A 19319-nucleotide genomic window follows, 5' to 3' on the forward strand; every position below is an offset into this window, starting at 1 on the left:
TGAGGAACAGGACTTCCGAAGCTTGTTTATTTTGATGTTTTTTCTTTTCTTCTCACTGACCAGGCACATTACTTATTGCAAAAGAGGGGCTGTGTAAATGTTGTCTGTGTGCCTTCAAAACAAGGTATTTTGCTGTTGAGAAAGCACAACAGTGCCAGGTCCTTAACAAAGACTGTTCAGTCCGCTGCAGAATATGACTTTCATCAGTGAAGGTTTCATTTCGTGGGAAAGCAGTGCCCAAGAGTCCCTTTGTCTCCTGCCTGGCTGAACTCTTTCCCTCCCCCAGTAGTATCCCTTCCAGCCCTGCAGCTGGAACAAGGGCTGTCTCTCCAAGGAGCATGGGTGAACAATCACCTGGAGAATCCCACTCTGTATAACCGCCGTGAGAGATGGATGATGTTATCCCTGACTTTTTAATTTTTAACTTTTTAACACTTGAGACAGGGTCTGGGTATATTGCCTTAGACTCACTGTGTGGCCCAGGCTGGCCTTGAATTGGATGTCCTCCTGCTTCAGCCTCCCAGGTGCTGGAAGACATGCATGGTGCCAGCACACCAGCTTCCCTGATTTTTAGATGCAGAAGATAAACTGGAGGAGCTTAAGAAACTCAGCCAAGGTTACTCTGGTAGGACATGATGATATCAAAACTCCAGCCCTGGCTTCCCAATGCCAAATGTAGTGCCCTGTCTCCCAGACCCCCAGACCAAGGCTCAGCAAATTGACCCTTTGGCTAAATCTGTTCCACCCCCCTGTTGTAAATAAAGTTTTATTGGAATGTATTGTTTATATATTGAAAAGAAAGACCGTCCAGATGAGCTGCTGCCATCCAATGAATTGTGAGAGATAATAGGAACTAGGCAGCTAGCTTTGATGTGGTTCATTACACAATAGTCCATAGCTGAAGTGCCCCAAACCAGAGTGAGATAGGACCCCCGAGAGACCTCACATGCCTCCTGGATTGGGTGGTGGTGATGCACCACGCAAATGTCAGTCATCCCCTCCTGGACAGCCCTGTGTCAGTGGGGTAGAAGGGAAGTTTAGAGCCTGTTGTCCGAGTTGCCCACATGCCCTTCTGAGTACTCTACAATATTGTCAACTGGAACCTGGAAAACTGACTTATGACTCCACACTAATAAGCAGAGAATGAGTGTCACTTTACTGTGACCTTATCATGGAGAACAAGTGCATTAATGGACATATCATACCAAAGTGAAAATATTTGTGCTAGACTTCCTGCAAGTGAAATGAATAGCCTTTTTTTGGTGGTACTGGTGTTTGAACTCAGGGCCTTGTGCTTTTGAGGCAGGTGCTCTACCACTGAACTACTGCCTCTAGTCCTAAAAAGCTTTTCTGAAAATGGTTCATGAATGAATTTTACCTTAGAACACTAAGGGAATATTTCTAATGAGTTAAATAGCTATTATATTTTTTAAAAAAGTCATGTGGGGTAAAGGCCTTCAATCCCTGTTGTTTGATTTTGGTCAGAGACCACGGAATGGTGGAAGTAATGGAATACACCATGTGTCTCTCCTCAGATCTAAATCTGTGGTGTGTGTTCTGAGCATCCCTGTCCTCTTGGTCACCTGGTTTCACTTAACTCCGAGTATCTCTGGCTGACTGTGCTGCTGGGACAGGGCCTCCGTGGTAAATTACCTGCTTACTGGATAGAGGCCAAGCTCTTTTTAGCAGGGGTAAGAGGCCAGGGGCACCTTGGGGCAGCTCACATTCTAACAGCATGCTCAGAGCCCCTGCAGTTATGTGATGAGCTGGCCTCCATCTGTCCTGCCCACCTCTCCTGCTTGGGCCCTTTTTGAATGGTTTAAAAATCATTCATCCTTCTGCTAAAAATGCTTTCCTTGCCTTTGCAACTAAATACTACCCTTGCTTCAAAGGAGAAAAACCTTCCTGGTTATAAACAACAATACTGTTTTGTATCATACCCAAATTAACTTTAGAATTGGCTATCTCCTTTCTACCACCATCAACAGATTTACACAATTCTAGATTTACCTTTTGCATTTTTCTTCTTTAGAATAGCTTTCATTGAGTGTGCCCTGAGTATTAGGTTCAAGAATGACCAGAAGCACTTTTTCTTCTCGGTATTTGCTGTCCATTTGCCTTGTAATTGTGCTCATTTCTTGCCATTTATATGCAGTTTTGGGGTTCCCCATCTTCACTGATAAATTTTTAGATGATGTAAAACATTAACTTGATTTAAAGTATCTTTTTTAACTCCCTCCCTAGTCTGTCCCTCCCCCAGGCGATTAGTTTCCAGTTATTAGTTCATCCTGTGTTTCTTTTTATAAAAAAACAGATACTTGCATGTTAATGTTTTATTTCTCCTCAGACAAAAAGTAGTAATCTTTTTGTATGTTTCTTTTTTTCACCTAGTAGTATATCTCAGAGACTTTCCAATTTTGTAGGTCTTTCTTACATTTTTTTCTTTACTGATTGTTTTCTTTTGTTTGGCTAAACAAACCCTTACATGTAAACATTTAGTTGTTCCCATTATTTTCTTACCATTCATTTGAATAGCTGTGTGGTTTTAAAAAATGTTTTCCTAGGCCTGTGGAGTGGTTCAAGCCATGAGAGTGCCTTGCCTGCCTAGTAAGTTCAAGGCCCTGAGTTCAAACCCCACTCAAATAAACCCTCTAAAACAAAACAAAACAAAAAACCCAAAAAACCCAAACAAAAAAAGTTTTCCCATTTTCTTTGTATATCTCTTTTTAGTTTGTTTTTGAGTATTTTAATTTTTCTGTAATATGTGGGATTCTATTTTTCATTATATTTTCTAACTAGTTATTGTTCATCGATAGGAAGGCGGTTGATTTTTGAGTAATATAAAGACAGAATTTTGTATTATGTTCTGCTATTTTACTAAGCCCTGTGTTGTTTGAGTTAGTTTTTTCACTTCTCTTGGGTTTCCCAGGTATATGATCAGATCATCAGCAAAGGAGTAACTTTACTATTTCTTTTCCCATTCTTTGGCAGCTAATTTCCTCTTCAGCCTAATTATATTAGCTAACATCCCCAACACGTGGTTACGTATGGTAGAGCTGGAGGACTCCTTGACTCATTCTCAGCCTCACTGAGAGGCTTGCTGGTGCTTCCCCATTGAGCAAGATGTTGACTATGGGCCTGAGGGAAGCCATGTATTCCTAACTTATGGAATATTTTTCTTGGGACTAAGTTGTTGAATTTTATTGAATATTTTCTTCAGTATTTATGGATATACTCTTGATTTTATCTAGTAATATGGTAGGTTATAGAACCCAGGGCCTTGTGTGTGTTAGGCAGGTATTATAGCACTGAGCTACATCTCCAACCCTTCCTGAAATTTTAAATGTTGAACCATCCTTATTGGTATAGGTCCCATGATATGATTTAATTTTCTGTGCTCTGGGCCAATTTAATTGTAATTGGGATTGTCTGGTCTTTGAATATCTAGTAGAATTTTCCTGTGAAATTCTGAATGTAAATTGAGCAGGAGAATTTGTTGGAGAAAATTCTCATTGTGTGAAATAAAGTTTAAGGATTTCTTTCTTTTTCTTCTTTTTTATTTTGGTAGTACTGGGGATTGAACGGAGGGCCTCATGCTTGCTAAATGAGTGGTCTGCCACTTGAATCTCATCCCTCATCCCCTTTCTTTCATTTTTTGAGATAGGGTCTTGCTAACTTTGCCTGGGCTGGCCTCAAATTCTTGATCCTCCTGCCTTCTCCTCCTCTATCCCTGACGAAGTTTAAGAATTTCTTAAAAACCTTTTATGTGGGGTTACATGTTCACAATTGTAAGTGTAAACAGTAAACTATCCAGAAATTTGTTTAAAATCGATCCCTCATCCAGACAGTGTTTTGCAAAATGGCATTGATATAAGAAAGGTAACCTGCCAAGATCAGACTCATTTTGTGTAGGTGGAAGCAAAGCCATTCCAGAGTCTCTTTTATTTTATTTTTTTGGTGTAATGTGCTAACAGAGTCCAGGCAAATAGCTCAAAGTGATAAAAACTGAGTGTAGTAGGGAGTGCTGGGTACTGTGGCAAGTTGAAGACCATGCTTTCTGACTCCTTACCAAGTGCTGCTTCTCTAAACATCACAGGAATGTGAACCTGACGTTGTTGCTAGGTCTTCAAATTTATTGGGGCTGAGACATCTAGAGTTTTTTATGTGAAAACTTTTAATTTCTAAGAGTTAAAAAATTAAAAGCATAGTATAGGCTAAACACAATTCCAGATTCTGACGTTGTGACAGGCTGCCTTAGTGGGGTGACTGTTAAGCTTCCAGTTGGGAAGAGTAAGTGCTGGGGTGTGTTAGGCCACCAGGCACACGGCCTGCTGGCTGCTGCATGATAGAATGGCTGTGGACAGAATGAACCCAGGTTGGATGTAGATGTCCTTGAAAAAGGCCATGAGTAGGGAAGGAGTGGGCGCCTTGGTTTGGGTGCCTGGCAAAGACCAGGGAGGGCCAGCTTCTGGGCTGACTCAGTCTTCCCTGCCCACTGTCCACCCAGCACTGCCCCATTGTTTCCCCTTTCTATTTCCTGTCCTGCCGGGGCCTGCTGGCTCTGAGGCACTCTTGCCGACCCATGAAACTATGTGACTGAAGGCCCTACATCTTTTGGGTGTTTTTCTGGGGGTGGGGACTTGCTTCCTCTAACCCCTCTGCAGCTTTGGCTCCTGGCCTCAGTTTCCCCATGCAGAGGCCCATGGCCTCTGTCCTTAACACCAGGCATTCCCGATTATCTGTGCTACTTCTCCAGGCAGCCCGAGGTCTGTTTCAGATCACTTGCTAAAATTTTTAGGCTGATACACTGATGGGAAGTTGCTGTTTCCAGTATTTCCTGATCTTTCCAGATGCCTATGCAGTGGGCTGTAGAGAGTTCCTCCTACTCCATCAAACTGGTTTAAATCCAGAATCCGGGTTTTCAGGTGGGCCAAGTGGAATTCACTTGCCTCTCTGGGGATTATCTAGAAATAACAAATTCTGAGTGTGATACTCTGCCACACATGTGCCTCGAGTATGAATTGAAATTGAAGGGACTTGTAAGTGGTACAATTTGTCTAGAATTTGTCTAGGAGGAATCGCAGAGAATTCTGCTTTGGTGATGGTAAAGCCTGTTTCATTGAACATAACAGTATTTGTCAGGTAGTGGCCACGTCCCCACTGAGGTGTTTCTTCTCACTGGCTCCTCTGCTGAAGTCAGAACATAGTGACAACTCTTGTTTCCATAGCTGTGGGTCTGTTTTGAACAACACAGGCTGCGATTTCACTGAAGTTCAGAGCACATTGAGAAGTGATAGGGAAATGGAAATGGAAACACCAGCCTCAAAACCAAGGCTGCATGGCCCCTTGGTGCTCAGGTGAGAGTCCTCCCCCTTCTCCAGCTTTGTAAAGTTTGCGGGTTAATTTTAAGAAGTTGACTATGGAAGATCCTGACAGAGTCGATCCTGTCACTCAGGAAGCTACTCAGAAATTTCCTTCTCATTTCCAAATGTTACCAATGACTCAGTGAAAACCCACTGCTACAACCTGTGAAGTCAGTGTCAATGTAGCTGACCTGTCAGAGTGTTGTAAGGACAAGAGTTGGGGCAGTTTTTCCAGCGGGCTTAGGCATAAAGGGTGAGTCATTAAGTTCATTCTTCACTTGCTGAGTTTTACCTGGTTGCAGAAAAACTCAGGGCATAAGAATGAAATAAATCAGTAGAAGTGAGTCTTTATTTTTATCAGTTTTTTTTTCATCTAATACAAAACTGGGAGGTTTTGTGTATTACCTGATGGCAGGAAAATGGCTGCAGAACTAAGGTCCCCATTTCTCCATTGGACTTACCTCCACTTAGGAGTCATTGGCTCTCATTTGTCGAGCACTTACTATGTGCTTAGAGAGCATTTTCTCTCCTTTTCGGTATTAGCTCATTTCCTCCTTACAATAACCCTGCAATATTAGGTACTATTGTTACTTGCATTTTTTGGGTGAGAATACTGAGGGTGGTAGGGGGTCAACTGACTAACTGGCCAATCATCACACAGTGACTAATGCTGACTGTGTCTTTCTGTCCCCAAAGGTGCCGAGTTTGTAGTATAAGTACTTTTGGAAGTACATTTGTAGCAATGTGCTCATGTCCAGACTGCTGAAGAGGTGTGGGTGGGGACAGAGCAGTGGTGCTAAGGTGAGTCTAACTGGGGAGCGGAGAGGCGAGGGCTTGTCCCATGGCAGGCAGGCCGAGGCCTGAGCAGGAGGGGTGTTGGAGGATTCTGAGTAGTTCTGTGCCTGGGGCTGGGATGCCTGTGATGATGAAAGTGTACTGCAAAGACTCTTCAGTTGGTACATGTCTCGTGTTTGTTGTTGTGCTGGGGATCAAACCCAGGGCCTTACATTAGGCAAGTGCTGAGCCACTGAGCTACACCCCAGCCCCTCGTTTTTATTTAAATAAGGATATTATATTCAATACTGTATTTTGAGATCTGCCACCTTTCTACTTAATCTATGCTGACCATCTTTTTGTGCTACATAGATGGACCATGTTTTATTTTTTGTTTTCATAACTCACACTTGCTAGCCCATGAGCCATGCCCCCAGCCAGCCCTTTTGGCCTTTGTTTTTGGCAGCTCTTTTGTTTGAACTCAGGGCCTCATAGTTGCTAGGCAAGCACTTTTATCACTTTAGCCACTCCACCAGCCTCTTTTTGTGATGGAGTTTTTCAAGATAGGGTCCTGGCTGGCTTTAAACCAGAATCCTCCTGATCTCTACCTTCTGAGTAGCGAGGATTATAGGCATGAGCCACTGGTACTCAGATGCTTTTGGCTTGTAGCTTGTTTTTCAGATAGGGGCTTGTGCTAACTTTGCTTGTGCTACCCTGGCACTGAGAACCTCCTGACTCCATCTCCTAAATGGCTGGAGTTATAGGCATGCACCACCACATCTGGTTTCATTCTCCAATTTTTAGCTATCATGGAAATGTTGAGAAGAGTTAAATCTCTGTGTTGTTATGACTTTTCTTGGAATTGTTTTTGATCACCTTCCTGAATATAAGCATGACCATTGCCTGCACCTTTGTCAGCAGTTCAGGTTCTCATGAGGGATAAAAGCAAGCCTGTGTGATAGAGAAAGTGATAACATCTCATTTCTTGGATTATTAGTGCTTTTTTTTTCTGAAAACTTTTGTTACTGATTTTTCTTTAATAAAGATTTGTACCTGGATATTTTTATTGTGCATTTAAAACATTTTTGAAATGCATTTGTTTTAAGGTTGGCATTATCTTATAATCTTAAAATTTTCATTTTTCATGTAGGGTTCTCTTTATGTCTCAGCTTTTAGTTTTGAGAATTTTCAAATCTATGTAAGTGGTAAGAGAAAAAGAATGCAGTGAAGATGTTGATGGTTACCTTATACATTTATTGGTGTGTTTATTGTGTGCTGTCATTTTAAACAGACTCAAGTTCAACACCAGCTGCACTTCTAGTTTCTTAGCACTGGGGACAAATTACTTCCAGCCTCAGTTTCCCCACTGGTGACTTGAGTTTGGGATAAGCACCCTGGCGTAGGTCCCCGAGGCCTGGCCGAGCAGTCACTGCAGTGAATGCAGTTGCTTTTTCTTTTGTTGGAATCACTGTGGTTTTTATAAGCTCTGAGCTCCGGTAAAGGCCGGAGCTAAGGAAGGAACAGGCCAAGCTGCTGTCTTCATCCTTCGTCCACACACCTGGACCTCACTCTACCTGGAGTTATTATTCTACCTTTACCCTAGAGTGGAATAGCTCAGAGGGTGGCCATCATGCTTAGGTGGCAAGGTTGATGACTAGTTCAGATCTGCATGGGCCAGGTGAGGCCACATGCACCCACCTTCCCATAGCTCTCAGCTCACTTTCTCCTGCCTCCTTCTCCCCCAGAGACCCTGGGCCCATTCAAAGTGATGATGTGTACAGTGTGGGCTGCCGGGATCCTGGACATTTGGCCTTTGCCCATTCAAAGCAATGGCTTCCCAGCCTGGCCTCCTGAATTCCAAGGAGCTACTGGATAGGGATTGGGATGAGGTTACTACTCCTGCCACCTCCTGGGCTTTGGCCAGCTTCTATCCTTCTGGGGTTCTGGAAGTGTGCAGAGGTCCTGGCTGCATTTGTTGGCTTTCTGCACTTTCTTGGCTGCACTGGGCTGGCATATTGCATCATGTTGCTCCTCCGAGACCTGCCTGTGTCTTGCCTGCTGCCCTTCATGCTGGCCTTGTGGCACTTGACTGGCAGGATTAAGTGTCCAAGGCCACTATTGACCCCACCTGAGTAGCCCTGTTGGCCTGGTGCGCAGGGGCTGCCCCTCTGCAGGGCAGTGTGCTGTAGTTGCTGTTATGTGTGCTGGCCCTGGGTGCTGTCTCTTGGGGGTTGATAGCCATGTTTTGAATGTCCTGTCCAGCTTTTAGGGTCTCTCAGATGACGTGTCTACACTGGGCCCCAGCCATCTTGTCTCACTAAGCTCACTTTGTGTTGGAAGGCACATGAAGGTTCCATTATGCATGGAAGAGGAGAGGCAGGCTGTCCGCTGGGTCTGTGGCTCTGTCTCTTGGCCTGGCCTCCTCTGGCAAGAGAGAAAGCTATTTATGGCACTTTAAAAAAATCTGCTACTGCCAGCTAGAGGGAGATGGGACTGTTACATAAGGCCATGAGAGGGTGCTATATATCTGTTCTCTTTTTCTCTCATATTCTGGGATATGGGCAGGTGTACAGTGGGCACCGTGGTTGCCTATTTCTGGCCTCTCAGCTGCAGCAAAATTATTTTTGGAAATGGGGATTTGGTCACATGATGGCCAGGTTTTCATTCATGAGCCTGGATTGATTAAATGGATCTGTCTGTACTCCATGTCTTCATTGGGGCAGTATGTGGGCTTGCTTCTGTCCTATGCAAGGTTTAGAAAGGAGAGAGGGCTCGGTTCTGGGACTAAATTGGGTCAGAGTCCCTTTTCTCCCATTGTTTTAAGTTATGGAAATTTTATTTGAGGGATGTTGATTTCTTTATTATTTTAGGGGATTGATTTTTCTCCAAAGCCAGAGAATGATATAGCCTTAAAAGTGGCATTGAACTGGGCATGGTGGTGCATAGCTGTAATCCCAGAACTTGGGAGATGGAGATCAGAAGGATTGTGAGACACTGCCTCAAAAAATATTAAGTGGTATTGACTTTTGTGTATGCATTGTGTGTGCACATGGGCCTAAGCATGTGAGAAAGCAAGAGAGGACCAAGACACATGACAGGGACTGTGGCCTGCAACCTGTCCACACGTGAGGCTGACCTCAAGCCTCCTAGCAGGATCTGTAACTGTGGCCACCTGTGGTCCCCAGCTGTCCAGGTCTCCCCTTCAAGGGACTTGGCACACTATCACAGGAGTTCACAAGAAGTCCTGGGAGTTGTCCTTGAGACCATCCACCACCTCCTTCCCTGTGCTTGTGGTCACCCTGATGCTGCCATGGCTTTCTGACTGCAGTTGCTGGTGTGGGCTCCTCCGAATCCTTCTCATTCTGTGGGCGGTCACACATGTCCCTTACAAGATGCGTGGAGTGGCGCTAGTTAAAAGTTTTGAGTGATGGAGAAATGCTTGCAGTCCTGCTTCTACCGTAATTGAAGATAAACTCTGAGCGACTCACTTGACCTTTGCCCAAGCCTTTGCCGTACCTCTCCCTCCCAAAAGGAGGATGATTCTTCCAAGCTGTAGTTTAGGATTATTTTATGGGCAGGACAGATGTAAATGCATCATTTGTGAAAGCCACGTAGTGTGTCCTGGGTGATGCAAGTGTCTTGCAAGGTAATGGCCTCCTCTTGGTGGCCGTGGTATCCCCTCACCTGGTACCATTGCTGTAAATCTGCAGCTCCTCTCCTGCTCACTGCCCAACCATTCAACTTTGACGTGACAGTTGTCCAGCTATTTAAGGAGCTGGCCTGGACTGAGGGGAGTGCCAGTGCCAGGGAGGTCACAAGAAGTAAGAGAGTGATAAGATGGAAAAGGCATGTTGCTGCAGGCTCTCAAATGGCTGCCCCACCAGCTGTCCACCATGCAGTGTGGCCCTGGGGATCAGACCCCATCTTTGGGCTGACCAGTGTGTGCATATTTCTTCTGTGGATATTGTGGTCTCGTGGGGTCTTTGCTGAGTTATTTTGCCTCCTGTTGCAGCAGGAGGGTTGTTTTAAGAGACAGATGGATAGCTGGAGGGGAATGGTTAGTGGTCAAGGACCACATGGACTGTGTGATTCTCCACTGGGATCTGAGCTCCTTGAAACACTTATTTCTCACAGCCAGAGCAAGCAGTGTCTTTGGGGCCATTGAAGTAAAGTAAAATCCTTTGCAAGTTATTTAGTCTCTCTGAGCCTGTTACCTCTCCTATATAAAGTACATACTGATGTTACTTTACAGGTTTTGTACCTTAAACAAGGTCACATATGTAAAGTATGAAGCACAGTGCCAGGCCTGTAGCTCATTTTACAATTACGGGAGATCTAGCGCTGTCTGCACTTTAAAATAGCGCATGTTGGTCTCATTACTTTCTAAGCAGGTGGCAAGAAGTCGCTGTAAGATGGCAAGATAAAAGAATTGTCCTTGCCAGAGAGTAGGAGACCACAGTATACTTAGATAAACCCTGGTTAGCGTGGAGCCTGAGTCCTGGAGCATCTGCCCTGATTCCAGATACCTGACTTCCTTAGGACAGTTTACAGCCTGCAGGTTAGCTGGCCTTCCTATGGGATTGTTCCTGATATAGAAACAAGATATTGAAGACATGTCTCTGCTGCATGTCCAGTTATTGATGCTTGTGATCCCTAGGACTATGGAGTCTGTGTCAGGTCTGTCCCCTTAGACCTGGAAGGCAGCCTCCTTTCAGTGTCTGTGTCTTGACAAGCAGTTGGTAGTGCCCACATTTTGCACATGAGAGATGTCTCAGAACCTGACCAAGGACGATGGTTAGTAGATGGTGGTGAGGCCCCAGCATCAGGTCTAAATGATCTTCCTCTGGGTCTGTGTGGCTGTCAGGTGACTCTAATTTGCCTTCTTGCTAGGCCCGGGGCAACAGGGGCAGCTGAGGTATACAGTGCCTTCAGAGCCAGTGGCCCTGTGGCAGGCAAAACTCTGGGGTCCTCCCATTAAGATGTGTGCCTCCTTGTCAGGCAGCCAACAACTGGTTCAGATTCTGCCCTGAAGGGGCTCTGCAGAAGGAGGTAGGATTGTAGTCATAGGCATTCAGATAGGGGGGTTGTCCTAGGTTCTTAGTGGCCTTGTGTGATGGCATGAGCCCTCAAAACAGAAAAGGGAGGCAGAGGGGAAGCTAGAAGCCAAGCAGAAGGGGCTGTCGTGGAGGTTCCAGGCATGGAGGGTGCTGAATGCTGTTGATGGCTATGAGATGGGGCCATATGTGAGGACTGGAGAGGCCTCCAGGAGGTTCTGGAGAGCATGACGAGGATCACAGCCAGCCACCCTCTGGCAGCTGTCAGCAGCGGGAAACAGGACTGCAGTCCCACAGCACAGGGACTGGATTTGGCCAAGGAGCTAAGGAGGCCTGGCTACCAGTACTCTTCTGAGCCTCAGTAGGGCCTGGCCCACTGAATGTGCCTGGAGCCTGGTGAGAGTCACATCGGGTTCGTAACCGACAAAACTGAGTTGACAGTGGGCATTGTTTCCAGCTGCAAGGTCTGTGATAGTTTGTGATCCCAGCAGTAGAACACTCATCTTGGTGAACTTGTCTCTTTTTGAAAACTTCCACTATACTTGTTTTTTCAGAATCACTGAATAAAATCCCAGGCCTGTCAGATGTCTGAATGCTTGTTGGAGCACCTGTCTGGCCATGGAGGGGCACCCAGCGCTGGCTTCTCCTTGTTGCCTGCTGGACCTCCTTGCTGTAGCTCTGCTCTGCCTCTGGGTTTGTCCTGGAGGAAGCTCCCTTTCCACCCCATGGAGACTGGGTGATTCCCTGTTCACAAAGGGCATCTTGTCTGCTCAGGACCTACTCCACCTGCCTCCAGACCTCACCTTTGCATATGGAACAGTGGGAATGGGTGGGGATGGTTTCTCACTCCTAACATCGGGGACAGTTTAGAGGGTTGGCATCTAGAGGGTTGGTGGAGGCATAGCCCTCCTGTGGCTCCACCCTCCCTGTTGGCAGCCCCTAGAGGGTGTAGCTGGGCAGCAGCTTGTCTGGACTAGGGGGTCTGAGGGCCAGAGGGGTTACTCTACCTCTTCAGTGTCACACAGCTGTTTTAGTTCAGGTTCCAAGCCTGGAGAAGAGCAAACCTTAGGAACTTGCACATCCGCACTTTGCCTGGAATAAACTTGAGCAGCCCAGCCCGGCAAGTACTCTGTCAACTTGGGTAGGGATCACTGACCTCAGTGAAAATGGAGGCAGGGGACCTGGGCTGAGTGCCCTGGCACCTGCCCCACTGCAAAGCTGTACCCGTGGGTGCTTTCTCCCACTTCTGTTTCTGGCATCTCTTTTGCTGAGAAACTGACCAGGTTGCAGAATTTCTCACTCCTCTGTGAAGAAGAATGTTGCCTTGTGTGCCCCAGGCTGCGTTCAGTCAGGCAGACAGAGGCGCTTTGCTCTCTGGCCTTCCACTAACACTTTTTTAAGCTTCGTTTGTTTCCCATGCCTGAAAGAAGCCTTTGGGTTGGTGTGATGGGGTTTGCTGAAGCCAGAAAGCCTCCAGGGCGCTGCTTTCTTTGCTTGTGAGCCCAGGAAAGCTTGGAAATGCTTGTGTACATTGAGTGCAGGAAAGGCAAGAGGCACGCAGGCAGCAAAGCGCCATGAACCAGTTTTGCACAGGGTTCTCACTACTTGTCCCAGATCACACCTGGCTCTGTGACTTACTGAACCTCTCTGAGCATTCTTACCCTCAGCTGTGAAGTGGGATTGGTAACAATACTCAGCTAAGAGGAGGTTTCAGCCCTGGGAGGCGCCCATGCTGGGCGGTGCGAGTTTGAGCTTCATAGTTCTTAACCGTGGCCAGAGCACACCAGTGACAACGGGTTGGTTAGGGTTTCATAGGTATGCACTGCTTTGTAGAACACTGGTGTCAGGAGTTGTGCAGTTTTAGGAGCATTCAACAAGGGCTACTTCTCTTGGACAGTTCATGGGTAATGCTGAGTGGGTGGCTGGTATCTGAAGACCCTGAGGGCACAGCATTGTGATGGCTGCTTTATTTGCATCTGTGTTGATAGCCTGTGAACAGCTTCAGAGGCTCGGGTGCTGTTGCTGCACAAAGAGAACTGAGGCTTATACCTGCAGAATCTTGCCCAGTGTCTCAGCAAAGCGTGGGGCTGTTAGGCCTGCATACTGGGCAGCCTCTGCCTCTTTTTCTGTGCGTCTCATTGGATGCCTGGCTCTGCTTATTTCTGATCTTTGAGCGCCTAGAGATCTTGAGTGACCAGCAGAAAATGTGGCACAAGTAAAGAAGCCAGTGCACAGCTGTGGAGACATGGGGTTTAGATCATTAAGGGCTTGCATGGCACTACTCAATAGGCTCACACCTGAGTGGGGCTGTCACCCTTCTCCACAATCCTGGGTCTCCCCAGAGCACATGCCGTGAGTGTTTCTTCCAGCTAGAACCTGGATGAGGATCAGCATTTAACCCTGAATGGTCTATAGGTGAGGTGAGGCCACTTGAGGCCTGCATTGTTGTGGGTGGGTCATTGTCCACACATTTCATGACCACATCACTTTAAATCTGTAACTGGTCTATTTTGAAAAAGATGAGGAACGTGAAATTGGAGTCCATGGGCCTGGCTCTGCTACAGGACATTTCAGGATCCCGGTAGGCTCTTTCCTGCTGGATTTTGTTAGTACTCCAGGTTAGCAGTGTGGAGTTCAAGGCTGAGACCCTTGGTTCCCCTGTGCATCATAGAACCCCTGCTGCAACCCTCTCAGGTTTATTCTGCAACATTCATTTGGTCCCTAAGACATGCAGGGCCAGGTTACTCTTCCAGAGAGCTCACAATTTTTGAAGGGAAGATGGGCCCTGGACAAGTCGTGATGGATGGACGAGGCAGGAAGGCTGTGTCCACGCTGGAGAGGACTTTCTGTACATGGACTCCATGAAATAAATGCCTTGTGACTAGGATGATGTGGAGAGAGGATTGTAAATGCCACCATATGGATGTTATGGCAGAATCCAGAAGGGCTGTGCTCCTGAGAGCCTGGAAACTGTAATGTCACTGGTAGCGCTTACCTCGAAGACAGTATGCACCAGGCTTGAAGGGTTGTCTCATTTTATAGAATCTATTAGATTGGATGTGTCATAATTTATATCTTTTTTTTTGGTAGAAGTACTGTAGTTTGAACTTAGGGCCTTGTGCTTACTAGGCAGGCACTTTACCACTTTGAGCTATGCCCCCAGCCCTTTTTGTTTTAGTTCTTTTTCAAGTAGTCTTTCATTTTCACCTAAACCAGCCCCAAGATTGTGATCCTCCACACTTGGCTTGTTTTTTGCGATAGGGTCTTGCTAATTTTTTTGCCCAGGCTGCTGTCAAACTGCAATCCTCTATTTCTGTCTCTTGCATAGCTGGGATTACAGATGTGTACCACTATGCCAGGCTTTAATCGCTATTTTTTTTTAATGCAGTGTTTTTTAGTTTTTCTTTTTTTTTTTTTGTGGAATGGAACCCAGGGCCTTTGTGCATGCTAAGCTGGTGCTCTGTCACACAGCTACATCTCCAGCCCTACCACTGTTTTATTGATAGGAATTTAGGTTATTCCTCGCTTGATATTATTTGGTGAGAGAGCTTGGTCTTTTCACTTCTAGAAGCTTTGCAGATTGCTGCAGTAGAATGTGCTTTTGGGAGTCCACAGCTGTTGCTAGTGTTCCCTTTGGAAGCTCCAGTGAGCACTAGCTGATGTCTTTACAGTTTTGTTTTTTTCTGAAAGTGTTTATTATACTCTCTTGTAACATTCACTTGATAGCCTTGGTTTTCAGGTCAAGTATGTCAGCTCTAAATGGAAACAAAGACACTAGGAGGAAAATCAGTGACTTAGGAGTTATTGATCAGGATTCAAGCTATCCGCTCATTTAACAGAGAGGAAAATGGGAGTTATGTGACCCTCCCTTAAGTCCCCACGAAGAAACCTTTGTTTTAGATCCTCTGTTAAGGGGCACCTCTCTTGGAACCCCCTCAACTCTGGGAGTTCTGCTCTCCCACTTTACACTTTTCTATCTCAATAAACTCTCCCGTTTTACAAAAAAAGCGAAACTTTGTTAAACAACACCACCACATTGATTTTAAGCAAAACTTAATTTTCAGTGGAATAATTACATTTTGCAAAAAGGTAATGTATTTCAAATTTCTATGTAAGATCATATAAAAAGTGTTGAATACAGGCTAAAGAAGGTTTGCGTGAAGGTTCAGTTTTCTAATACATTTTAAAACCTTGCAGTTCATGTCATCATCTGCTGTCTTTCTGTCTAGGACAGCTCCCTCGTTGATAAATTCCTACCTTCTCCAAAGCGTCCTTTCTTGGTATAGCTGACTTCCCTTTGGCTGTACCATAGTTAATAACTTGACCTCTGTTAAGGGTAGGTTGTTTGTAGCATTTCTCTATGATAGTTTTTTTTTTGTGGTTTCTGGGATTTGACCTCAGAGTCTCCTGGTTGCTAGTCAGGCACCCTACTGCATAAACCACACCAGTTTGGACCAGTTGGACCACCAGCCCAAGTCTTTGATCCATGCGTACTTGGCCAAAGAAGCATGTACTTTTTGCCAGCCTGTCCCTCTGAAAAAACTGTATCATTTCCTCACCATACTTCAATACATCATGGCTGTGAGTTTCCTAAGATACTTAGCAAGTTCAACATTGTTACAACCTTTTCATCATTTTTGGTCTGATATATTTTTAAAAATCATTTCTTAAAGTGTTCTGGTGTGCGTGTATGGGTTCTTTTGAGAGGGAGGATTTATTGGGGAGAGTCGGTACTGGAGTTTGAACTCAAGGCCTCCCACTTGCTAGGCAGGCACTTTTACCACTTGAGCTACTCCACTAGCCCTGTATTTGGATATTTTTGAGGTAGAGTCTCAAGAACTGTTTTGCCCAGGTTGACCTTGGACCACGATCCTCCTGATCTCTGCCTCCCGATTACAGGTGTGAGCCACCAGTGCCTGGCTGAAAGAGAGTTTTTTTAATCATCTTTTTTTTGGTGAGACTGGGGTTTGAACTCAGGGTCTCCTGCTTGCTAAGTCAGGCGTTCTATGGCTTGAGCCACACCTCCAGTCCAAGGAGAGAGTTTTTTTAATATCCTTTGCTTGTGGTTTTTTGAGCTTATGAATCATGTGCACTTACTTAGACATTAATTGTAAGTGCTAGGGTTTAACCGTGAGTGCGTTTTGCCCTCACTTTAGAGTTCTGTGTTGATCTGTTAGTGAGAGCCCCTGAGATGTGCTCATCACATCTGCAGGTCCTCAGGCGTTTCTATGACTCGGACAGCGCCTTCCTGCTGCCTTTGCCTGTCATAGCAGCTTCATTGGGCACAGGATTCCACATGACTGTCCTTCACTGAGGATTCTATGAACTGACTCCACTGCCCACTGGTATATGGAGATGCAGAGGTGACTTTCTATCCCTGATCTTCCTGTTTGTTACATTTTTATCTGTATCTTTGTAATTTAAAATGTTCACTAGATTATATCTGGGAGGGTATTTCTTTTCATGAACTTTGTCTGGAAATTAGTGTAAAATCTTTTGATTTAAAAGTGTAAGTCTTCAGCTCTAGAAAATCATTGAAACATCAGTCTGTTTTTATATATGTATATAAACACACATACACTTATGTATGTATGTATTTATTGCAGTACTGGGGTTTGAACTCAGGGTCTCCTGCTTGCTTGGCCAATGCTGTACCACTTGAGCCACACCCCAGCCTTTTTTACTTTGGTTAATTTTTAGATAGGGATTGTGTTTTTGCTTAGGCCTGGTCTTGGACCAAAATCCTTCTGACCTGTGCCTCTTTTATAGCTTAGATTACAGGTTTATGGCTACCATTCCTCCTGTTTGTTGAGATGGGGTCTCTATAACATTTTGCCTGGGCTGGCCGTGAACTGGGATCTTCCTGAGCTCTGCCTCATGAGTAGCTGGGATTAATAGGTATGAGCTACTGTGCCTAGCTACCTTGTTCCCTTCAGTCTCACACCTTTATTGTTTTTTCTGGAACTTTCCTCAGTGTACCTTTTTAATATTTGTGGGGACTTCTCAAGTTAATGCACAGTTCTCAAGTTAATGCAGGGACGCCTGCATTCATCAATCTTTTCTTCACTTTGTTGAAAGATACACACAAAATAGTGTGTAGATCGTCGTAGTGCAGCCCATAGATTTTCACACACTGGCTATAGTTAACAAGTCAGTGCCCAGACCAGGAATCCAGACCTACTGACTTGGGAGGAGGAGCCCCTGGGGCCTGCGAGAGACAGGCTGTGACAGTGCCCAGCTTCCTTTCACCTTGTCCTGAGAATTCCCGTTCTGGTTCTTGACCCCAGTAGTGACTGTGGCAGGTCTGTGCTGCCAGAATGGTGTGGGCTTTTAGGCTGCTGTCCATTTGTCTGTACTTGCATCATTGGCCAGATGTGACCGTAGTTTGATTTGCATGTTGTCATGCAGAAATTCCTGAAGGTTCCAAGCCTCTCTTGTTCTCTTTCTCCTTTCATAGGCGTTTATAAGCTTCCCCAGCCCATTCCCATTTCTTTACTTATCTGTCCATTTTAATGAGGGCAGAAAGTTGGTCACTCAAGCTGAATTCATTTAGAAAAGGGAACATTTCACAGATTCAGAGCTGTTCTCTTCCAGAACAAACTGCACCTTGTGGGGTAAAATGTCTGTTAACTGTCCTTTTTAAAAAGTGAACTATGGAACCAGGTGCTGGTGGCTCACACCCGTAATCCTAACTAGTGGGAGGGTGAGCTTGAGAGGATCATTGTTTGAGGCCAGCGTGGGCAAGAGTTCAAGAGACCTCATCTCAGAGGAAAAAACCCTGGGTGTGGTGGTGCACATCTGTTACCCCAACAAAGGTGTAAAATAGGATTACCATCCAGGCTGAGCAAAAGTTGAGACTCCCATCTCCAAAATAACCAGAGCAGAGCGGGCTGGAGGTGTGGTTCAAGTGACAGCTTGCCTGCCTAGTAAGTATGAAGCACTAAGTTTAAACCCCAGTTCCACCAAAAACAAACACCCAAAACAACCATGGTTTATCATTTATTAGAGTAGTGGGCCTTAATTACGTGTTGTTTTTTCCTCAGGCATTATGTTGATTCATATGTATTGTATTTGAAATTAAAACAAATTGAAATAAAACTTCTGGGCGTGATGGCACAGAAGTGGACTGGGAGGGGAGGGCAGTTGAGGAACTGAAGGCTGGCTTCTGTGGCAGCAGTACTGTCCTGAAATGTGTGGTGAAATCGAGGCACACAGGGTCACTCTTACTGGAGCAGAGTGAGTCCTCAGTATCTCCTGACCCTTTTCTGGTAATTTTCAGTCTCAAGCAGATTTTAATATTTTTCGCTTTGAATTCAGGGCCTTGTACTTGCTCTACCACTTGAGGCCCTCCCCCCACCTGGTGGGGGGCCTCTTTGCTTTAGTTTATTCTTCAGATAGGGCTTTGTGCTTTTTTTTCTCGGCTGGCCTCAGATTCAATCTTCCTACCTCTGCCTCCCAAATAGCTGGCATTACGAGTTGTACCACCACACCATCTTGGTTTTGAGATAGATGTCACTAACTTTTGCCTGGGGCCATGATACTTCTACCTATCCCTTCTGCCAACTGGGATTACATTACAGCTGTGCGCCACCGTGCCCAGCCCCAGACAGATTTTAGATGGAGGTATTATCACCTGGTTAGGCCGATGTTGCTACAGTGCCCCCTGGAGAGAGCGGACCTGTTGGTCCCAGGGGTCTTAACCTGTTCTCCTTGGCTCCCCGAGAGCCTGTGAGTGGCCTGAGTTTCCTGAAACCACATGTGTGTTTTGGAATAAGGTCTGTAGTTCCCATCAGGTTCTCAAAGAAGTTCTATCATGTCTCACTGTAGCTTAAGGTGGGGCACACCTTAAAGTTCTTACAGAGTGGAGAATGTGTCACGGGTGGGAGAGTTTAAGAGAAACACGTCTTATATAATTCAACCTGCAGCTCACAGTGCTGCCTCTCCATGTCTGTGATTCCTGCAGCAGTAATTCCATGCACTTGTGTCTTCCTTGGAGTGCATGCAGCTCTTCCCACGCAGGTGGCTTGGTTGCCAGGTGCCTGGGTGTCCTTGTTTTGGGTTCTGTGTCATCATTTCTAGCTATGTTCCTGTTGTTTTCTCAGTGCTGTTTAGGGCAGATTTCAGTAAG

General features: G+C 45.5%; 1 protein-coding gene across 1 annotated transcript in view; it reads left to right on the forward strand.

Annotated features, from left to right (window-relative positions):
- Trak1 (trafficking kinesin protein 1) overlaps window positions 1-19319 on the forward strand; it is a 172595-nt gene that overhangs the window by 38739 nt on the left and 114537 nt on the right. The window lies entirely within an intron of this gene.

The sequence above is a fragment of the Castor canadensis genome, chromosome 17, assembly GCF_047511655.1.
Source record: "Castor canadensis chromosome 17, mCasCan1.hap1v2, whole genome shotgun sequence".
NCBI lineage: Eukaryota > Metazoa > Chordata > Mammalia > Rodentia > Castoridae > Castor > Castor canadensis.